Source organism: Equus asinus, chromosome 7, assembly GCF_041296235.1.
Source record: "Equus asinus isolate D_3611 breed Donkey chromosome 7, EquAss-T2T_v2, whole genome shotgun sequence".
Lineage (NCBI taxonomy): Eukaryota > Metazoa > Chordata > Mammalia > Perissodactyla > Equidae > Equus > Equus asinus.
In genome coordinates this window covers 34767991-34777337 of record NC_091796.1, presented here as the reverse complement: position 1 = coordinate 34777337, position 9347 = coordinate 34767991, and positions in this window count along the sequence as shown.

Here is a 9347-nt window from a genome sequence, read left to right as displayed (position 1 = left end):
GGCATGTACGTTTGCACACTTGCATTAAAGTTCACTTGGAAAACGCTGCCCTTTGGTGATAGGAAAGCTTAAAATGAGTGTTGGCATTCATGTGTTCAACCTGCTAATCAGTTAAAGCCTCCTGCTCATCAGCAGGACAGCGAGTGTGCTGGCCAGATGGAGGATGATAGTGATGATAATAGTGGAGAGACAAATCAAACCTGAGAAATCGACTTACTGTAGTTCCAAATGCTCTTTTCAACAAAAAAGTTGAAATAATATCTTGTTATTCATAGGTGAAGCAGAACAACAGAAAAAATCATTTCCAATTCTATCAACATTTATCACAAAATTTCCACCATCAAAGACTTTTCAGGCTGTAAAATAAAAACAACCTAGTTCTGCCTTCACACATATACTCACGTGCTTCTTCTATATGCACATGTGTTTTATGTACATAAATAGGCATAGTTTGGTTTTGGGTCATCAAATATTTCAGCACAGTTTTCAGATATTTAGCTCTCTCTTCTCTTTTTAAAGAAATTTAATGTAAAGGGAAAAGAAATACAGTTTTTTTAATTCATTTACACTTCAATCACCCATGTTGTTTAATATCAGCTATTTGATATTCAAGAGCCCTTGGGCCTTCTCAAACATGCTTTGGAAAAATCTTTTTTTTTTGCTCCCCTAATATAAGAAGGAGAAGTAGCATTTTGCCAAAGGCAAGCCATAGTGAATGCCAGGGGAACAGGGTGCTACTTCTCTCTGAACTTGTGAATTTCGAATAGTAACTAAATTGGAGGAAAAGAGAAAGGCTTGGTAGTTTGCTGTGTGTGCATCCTTGGGCATCTCTGTTTGGTGCAGTCACAAATGTAATCTGTATTATCTTACAGAATGAAAATTTTAATTTCGTTCTAGAAAGATTCCCTTTGCAGATATGTGACTGGCTTATTTCCCTCTTCTTCCTCCTCCCCCTCCTTCTTCTTCCTTTTTACTTTGTGAAAAGAGTTATTGAGTCTAATTAACCTTTTCTCTTAAGACAATCTTTCTCACACTGAGAAATGGAGATATAGAGCAACTTAAAAGAATTGTGGAATTTTGATCTTTCAACTGGTTCATCATTTTTCTTCCGTTAAATTTCATGCTGATAATGATCTAGCCTCTAGTTCATTCCAGATATGTGAGGCTCACTGACTCCTGAGGGAGGCAACACATGTCCTTAATTATCAAAATTTACCTACTTCTCCAGGAAGACATCTAAGATTTATGGGGCTAGAGGCCTGTAAGTTTTGGTGACCCTCTTTAAGGAGAAGATTAAAAAAATATATAAATACAATTCAGGTATGACAGTCAGTATTTATTTAAAACGGTAAGTAAAGCCACAACATATTGTACATGTTTAAAACTACTAAAATCCAGAAAAAAATAGTATGTTTATTATAATATATTTATTTACTAGCTGCTTAGCTCACTTATCTCGTAGTTTCCTGAAACTTTATGACTACTGGACCTTTGATCACCTCTACATATGACAACAATTTTGTGGTATAATTTTTTTTTTATGAAGTGAATAGGAAGATAATTCAGTCTTTCCTTTGGTAAAGCTGATGGAAATGTGTTTTCAATCATTGGTGGCTTGTTAAATTTTCTTTCAGCATCTTAACTCGTCATCTGTAATGTCACATACATTGTTAAGACTGTTGTTAAATTTGGGTAAACATCTCTCAATTTTTTCCATATACCAGCTATAAGATGTCAGAGCATTTCAACTTGTATGTGTGTGTGTGTATGCAGTGACAAACCTGAAATCCTCCGTGAATTGATGACACACATTGACTGACTTTTGGTAAATGTCCTTTTCGCGGTGGCCCACTAAGAGTTTTATGTTATCTTCATCAATGTTTGTCCTTTGTGTCAGATCATCAAGAAATTAATAAGAATCTGTATACATGCAAAAGGAAAGGCCGTGTTAGACAGGGAAGAGTTTGGGCAAAGGCAGGGCCCAGTGGAGACAAGGAGAATAGTTTGAATGGAGTGGAGAACACCAAGGATGACAGACAATAAGTGTGGCTGGAGTCAAACGGGGAGGTGGAAGATAGAGCTGAATGTTCAATAGTGGCTTTTAGTCTATCAGGCTCTAAAGGTAAGAAAGTGACAGCCTATTAATGGATTATTATGCATATGAGGTATAGCTTTATGATCATTTTCATGCTAGCTCCACAAACACAACTCTTACATGCACTAGCCTATGGAATCTAGCTGGAGGTAATTTAACCATGCACAGGAGTAACTGTGTACCACATAAATATAGCCCATTAAAACTGCATTAAATGCATCTGCAAACTAATTTCCCCTTACCCAAATTTAAAAAAAAAAGCCCTGTAGCCACTCTCAAGTCACCTGACACAAAGGATAATTTGATAGAAAAGAAGTTAGAGTGGAAAGAGAAAGTGGTCTTAACCTATTGAGGTAAAAATATCTCTGTAGATTTTACAGAATATATGACCCTGTAAATTATTGCGTGGGTTGCTCCCATGTTAGGCACGTGCGAATAGAGGGTCCTGATGTGTGAGGCTTCACTGGCTTCACATTAATATGCCTCTGTCCTTCCTCTTTCTATACGTGGCTCTGGTTCTACACTGGGGGGTTCTGCTGCATGAGGCTTTCAAATATCTGAGGACAGCTGTGTGTTTTTGTTCCTAAGTCTCTTCTCCCAGATAAACATCCTCATCTTGGGCTCATGCTCCACGGTATTTAAAGCATCTCCTCTCTGCTCTCCCCATTCCAGGCCTCCAGTTTGCTGTTGCACCTCAAAACGTGACCTTAGGAACCAAATCTAATAGTAGTCTTTTGGTGTTTATGGCTTGTACATTTGTTATTTCAAAAATTCTTAAGTGCTTAGATCAGGAGATTAGTTAGAATCACGTATGGACAACTGTGTCAGGGTATAACACTGTCTCCTATACACTGGTGGAAATGTAAATCAGTACAATCATTGAAGAGAAGTACATGGAGCAAGTGCTCTTTAAGTAAAAAAATCTGCATACTCTATTATCTAGCACCAGCACTTAACAGGTTCTTCCCTAGAAAAACAAGCACATGTGGAAAGTGAGTCATGAAGGAGAATATTCACCCAGCGTTGTTTATATCAGGGAAAAGCTGGCAGCAATACAAATGTTAATTTAGCAGGGAAGTGACTTCATAATGTGGTACATCCATATTATGGCATGCTATAGAGACAATCAATAGATAGATATACAGATTTGTAGATTGTCAAGACATATTTTTGACTGAAAATCAAACAAAATGATCATAATAATACACAAAGCATAACGTATTTATTGTAAAACAAACAGGCACAGTATACACATAAACATACATGTAGAAAAATACAGATGTAATTGATACTTCTGTGGAGGGCTGGAATTGGGATGATTGGTTAAAGGAAACTTTTGCCTTAGGTGTAGGTTTTTAAGATTTATTCATTTAAGTGAAGAAAACATATTCACATATTACTTGAGTAACTAAAATTATCTAAAACAAAATTGTATTAGTTACAGAACAGATAATGCGGCACTACCATTCCCCTGCTTATTCACACACAAACGTGCACAAGTATGTGAACCCAGGAGAGAGTCTTTATGATTGGTTAAATGAATATGAAGTTAAGTGTCTAGATTTAAAGTCAACATACACACACAACTATCCCTGAGTGACCTACAGTCATGAGGTCATGTCATCAGATGTAACCAGGTGTCACTGGGATAATATTAACGTGTCTGGAATATATGAAATTACCTGGTGAGGTGTTAGATTTTAATGGAAAAGATTTGTTTAAGTTCTCTGACCAAGAATAAATTCCTGAATGTGTATTGCAAAAATAAGAGCGGATGGGAATGAGGAGGGGAGGGACAGTGGATCTGGTAATGATGAGATGGCCTGAGTGGGCACGCCATCCTCTCTGCTCCATGTCTTCATCCAGACCATGGGCTAAAACCAACTACACTCACCATTCACCTCATGAAAACAGTGAGAGTCATCTAGACTGCACATACAAAATCTCTTTTGAAACGCCAGGCATTGTTACCCTCAACTTGGTGATTAACCAATAAGCACAAGATTGACATATCTTTGCTAGTCATAAAAAGTGAGACAAAAGACTGAAAGGAAAGTCTGTGTCTGCTTGGTGAATGGTGACTGAGCTCCATAACGTCCAAAGTCTGTGACCATGTCCATGGCATTGATGAGTCAACGAAATGAAAATAATTGCCTTTTAGGTGACTGTGTAAGATTTTTGCTGCTGTAAACAAGGTCGTTGGATGGCCGATGCTAGACAACATGAACCTAAAAATAAATGATGTTGTTTTTGATTATTATCATTAAATTGTAATTGAAACACTCTTGCTCAAATCATGCTTGTTCCCCTCAACAGCAAAAGTCTGAAACTGGTCAGACAGGAAGAAATATTCATCAAAGGACCCTTTAACTGGAAGAATATTGGACCAGGATGTTAAGAAGATTTACTCCTTTTCTCTCTCCAACAGAATAATAGCTTCTCTGTTCTTTCCTTTTGCTCTCAAGCCTGAAGATGATTTGTGCCAAGCAGAGAAGATCCGAATCTAACGCTTTAATGTCGTTTTAACATAGTTTTCATTTTTAATCTGTAGATAATCCTAATATAATAGACTGTGAATCAATATTTATAAATGAATTTTAATCTTTTATATCAGATCCATTAGCAAACCCTGAATTTATTGAACCATAAAAGTTAGGCCAAAGCTATGGTATGTAGTATAGTCTTATAGTTCCCAATTGAATCACCAGGCACTGTAGATATGTTGCTTCACGCTGCACAAGTGCTCTCCAAAAAAAAAAAACGTAGTATATTTGTCTCCTCTTTTACCTTTCCTTGGGATAAACATGGAAACAGTAAAAAGGGGCTAAGGCACCGCAGGGGAGGCAGAGCAGACAGGCTGCACAGCCTACCAGGGAAGCTTTCAGAGTTACAGTGGCTGTCGCAGGGCAACCAGCTGTGCATTTGGAATGAGCTGGTGTAAACGAGGCACTTTTAATACAGGACCAACATTTTCCTTGGATGTTACTCCATTTGCTTTCACTTTTTATTGGGGCATTTTCAGAATTTATCCTCCCACCACCAGATGTGCAAACAATGAATATAACAGTGGTTTTGCTTCTTGACATTTTTTGAATGGTTGAGTTGAATAAAGGCAAGTGTAGCCCAAACTGACAGGCTAAGTGTTTCTGGGCCCCTAATTCAACCACAAAAGGTCATGAGAATGTTTGTAGTCCTCCCCCTGCCCCCTTTAACCGGGGGTATGATTTATCATGGAAGATTCCAGGACAGGTTTCCTCCCTACACTCTCTCAGCCAGCTCATCAGCAAAGCACAGACACATTCTTACACAGACACCGTGTACACACACACAGATGCACAAAAGCAAGAGGATTCTTTCAGAAGACAGGTTTGGTGTGTCGGCCCTAATATGGACCTAGAATTTCTTATGGAAAAGTTTCTGACATTTGAAGTGTAGCGCTTGAAGTCGCTGTAGTCTTTTGTAAAACTGACCAAACCACCAGAGCACAGGGAAACACTCAGCAGGACCTTGACAAAGTACTATCACTGTGTAATACCCTTAAAATTCATTTTAAAGGTTAAGAGTTTTTGAGAATTATCTTAACCCTATTTGTTTGGAAATCGATGAAGTCATGTACTATGGGAACCAGAGGAACTGCAGAAATGATTTAGTTAGTTCTCTGGGCTTTCCTGGAGACTCTGAGTTAGAGGTCAATTGCCAAAGGTCATATGGCCTGTGTGAGGCACAGCCAGAACCAGCACTCACATCACTGCATATTATTATGAAAAATAAAATAATTTGCATTTTCTCCCTGTTTCTCCATGGGCATGGATACTCCAAGTATGCAGCAAGACACAGCATTCCAGCTTGGATGTACCTGATGTTTCCTGGATTCCTGGAAAATCATGTTCAGAAACTATTCAGTTTCCAAAAAACAGATGATTGTTCTTACTGTTCCCCATGCTCATTGTGGAGGTGAGGGAACTGCCTTATACAGCAGCCTCCTGAAGGAAAACCCTGCTTTGCTCTCTGCACCGCCAGATTTGCCTGTGTCTTTGGTCCAGATGACTCAAATCCTTTTGTATAAATGTATTGCCCTGCCTCTTTTGATATGATGTTACTTCTCCCAAGGATACTTTTAAACATGCTGGCCATACTTCTAATTTGAGAAGGAAGTTTTTAATGTCTAAACTAATTGGCAGAAGCCTGGTGCTTTACTGTGGAAATAAAATCTGGTGGTATAAAAATTGTAAACACTAATGCTTAGAACTGTAGCCAAAAAAAAAAAATTCCAGAGAATAAAAGCATAGAAAAGAAGAAATGAGGAAAGAAAGAGTAAGGGGCAACGGCCATTTGTGGCCAGGATTAAGTTGTTTTCTATAACTCCTTTCTAAGTCCTCCAAAGGCCCAGAATCCTTTAGCAGCCCTAAGAGTCTAACACTCTACTATATTATTCTAAAATTGCCTGCTTTCTTCTGCATAGCTGCAATACTAAGACAGAGTTAACCCATGTATGCTGAAGGCCAATTCTCTGCCTAGAATATTTAGGAACTTCCTGTGCCCCTATTTAGAAAAAAGCTGACTTTCTTGTACCTCTCAGTCTTTCAACGACCTACTCTCTCATTAGAAGGTGATAGACTAGCTGCACTGAAGAGAAGTCTATGTTATTCTGAGTGCTTGCTAAGCCCAAAGATTCCTTCAAAAGGACCTCTTAATTGTAATAGTAATCGTTTGTGACCTGTGACCCTGCCACTCTGTATAGTTGATGGATATGGGGGTGAAGGGAAGGGTCACTGACCCACAGGAGCCCATTCGGTAACTGGACATGAAAGCACTGCCCACAAGGACATCTTATGGTGGCTGATCATGCAGGTAACTCTTTGGCCAACTCTTTGTTGGAATACGTGAGTGGTAAACACAGAGATAAGGGGCAATATGGTGGCATGGCACAAAGAAGGCATGAGATATAGAGAGAAAAGGTAGTGTGCAGAAGCCACGAGTAAGGAATCATGAGAAGAAGTGAAAAGTGGATTAAGTGTTAATGGCTATAGAAGTGGTACTAGTAGAAAGAGAGAAAGGGTGGGAATCCAATGAGCACAGTGGAGAACATGAATGGGAGCCGTTGGCAAACTTTACTGAAGGGCTACTCCAAGACTTGCAGTCACAAAAGATTATGCCTGATCTCTAGAGCTAGGAGAAAGGAAATGCTAACAATTCCTTCAATCTGGAAGGATGATAAATGAGGTTCCAGGTCCCATGTAGCCTTGTAGAATACTTGCTGGATGCTTTGCTCTTCCTCCTTTCTTCGTACAATCTTCCTGCGGTAAATCTTTGTTATTTGAGATGAATGTACACACCAGTGAGGGCCAATGAGCTCTGCTCTACACTTGCCATCCATGTTTGTATTTTACCTCTATTGTTCTGGAAAAAGCTCTGCATAAATAATCTGTAGATTTTTCCTGTTCCCAAACCTACTTTAATTCTATCATTTATGTATTAGAATTATTTTCAAAGGCCAAATATAAAACACGGTGTAATTATATTTTGATCATGGGAAAAAAGAGAATCAGCAGAAATATAAGGACTGAAATGGTGGTCACGGAAAGTAGTATATGTTTAGAATTGTGTTTAATAAATAGTGACATAGTGCTTACTATTTGATAATCACCATTCTAAGCATAACTATTCTATATTACACATATTAACTCTACAGATTTTAACTCACATATTCCTCATAACAACTCTGTGAGATAGGTTCTATTGTTTCTACTTATGGATGAGGAAACTGTAGCACAGACAGTTGAAGTAAGCTGCCGAAGGCCTCACAGTGAGTGAGGGGAAGAGCTGGAATTTGATCTCAGGAACTTTCTCCAGAAAGTTCTTATCCACTACATTATGCTGTCATTCAGACTTGAATGGAAAACTCGAATTTTAACTGAATATCAAATATTTGTTAAGCACTTCAGTTGGGCAATGTGAAACCCTCAAAATATTTATTCTCTAAATCTAAGAAATGTATAATCTCACTCATGTGTCAAAAAATATTAACACAGTAGGGAAGAGACAGTCTTGACATTATTCTTATTTTATGTTTTCATTTTTGTGGTGGTTTAAAGCTATTATTTAATGTTAAGTAGCCAAAACCAATTCACAGTTCCTTAAATATATTATGTGTAGCTATCACAGTAACTCTGCAAGTATCCCAATTTTATAGTTCAGGCGACCAGGCTTAGCGAGATTAAAGACTGCAGTTCACGGTCACTCAGGTAAACATTTCTATATACTGTAGGCGTCATATTGGTATTCAAGTAAATGAAAGACTAGTATGGCCTGCTCCATCAAGAAATAGTTTCAAGGAGGAAATGAGATTTGGTCTTTTCTTGTTTTGTTGTTGTTGTTTTATCTATGCACTGAATTATGAGTAATATCCTAATATTCTGAAGAACTGAAAGGTGAGATGGGATTGAAATCATACTTCCTACTATCAAGCTGGGAAAGCCATCTTGACCAAAGGTTTGTGGACATTCTGTCCTAGTGGGGAAAGAGTAGGACATAAATTTGGATAAACCAGGTGAAGCCAGAATAAGGAGGTCCTGAAAAACAGCAGCGGAGTTGGGACTTAATGTGATAAGAAATAAGGCTATGAAGGCTTTTGAGAGGCAGAGGACATGATAAAAGCAGAGCTTGGGGAAGATTAATCTGTCAACAGTTTGCAGGATGGATGCTATTTTAAAGATTGTATATTGTTATGGTACTTTATGTTTCCTTGGTGGTGTTTTGTATATATTTTTCTCTCCTCTGTTAAATTATAAACTCCAGTAAGGCAGAGACCATGCTTTCAGCTGACTCTTTCAGTTTCCCACAGCATTTAGCCCAGTGCTGGTCTGTTACTTCTGATGGTTAAGAATGTAGAAAAACTATGTAATGATCAGGAATATTCAAATATTTCAGGCTATTTAGGACAGAGCAACAAGGTGTTCCCTAGGCTAAATTAAAAGGATACTTTTTTTTCTTACACAAAGATTTTGGAACTCTGTGTTCAGTGGTAGAAGTTACTGGAAAGGACGGTAAGGTTAAGAAGGAAAGAAAGAAGGGAAAGAAGGGAGAGTACCGACATGAAATGGGCCAATACAAGTTTCGGCTTCTTAGGGCACCAGAAGCTCCAATAAGGTTGGGAAATGTCCTCTAATTACATGTGGGTAGTAGGTTGAGTAACTTCGCTAATTACAAAGACTGGGACCTGAAAAGACCATAGAGCCAGATCGGAAATCCC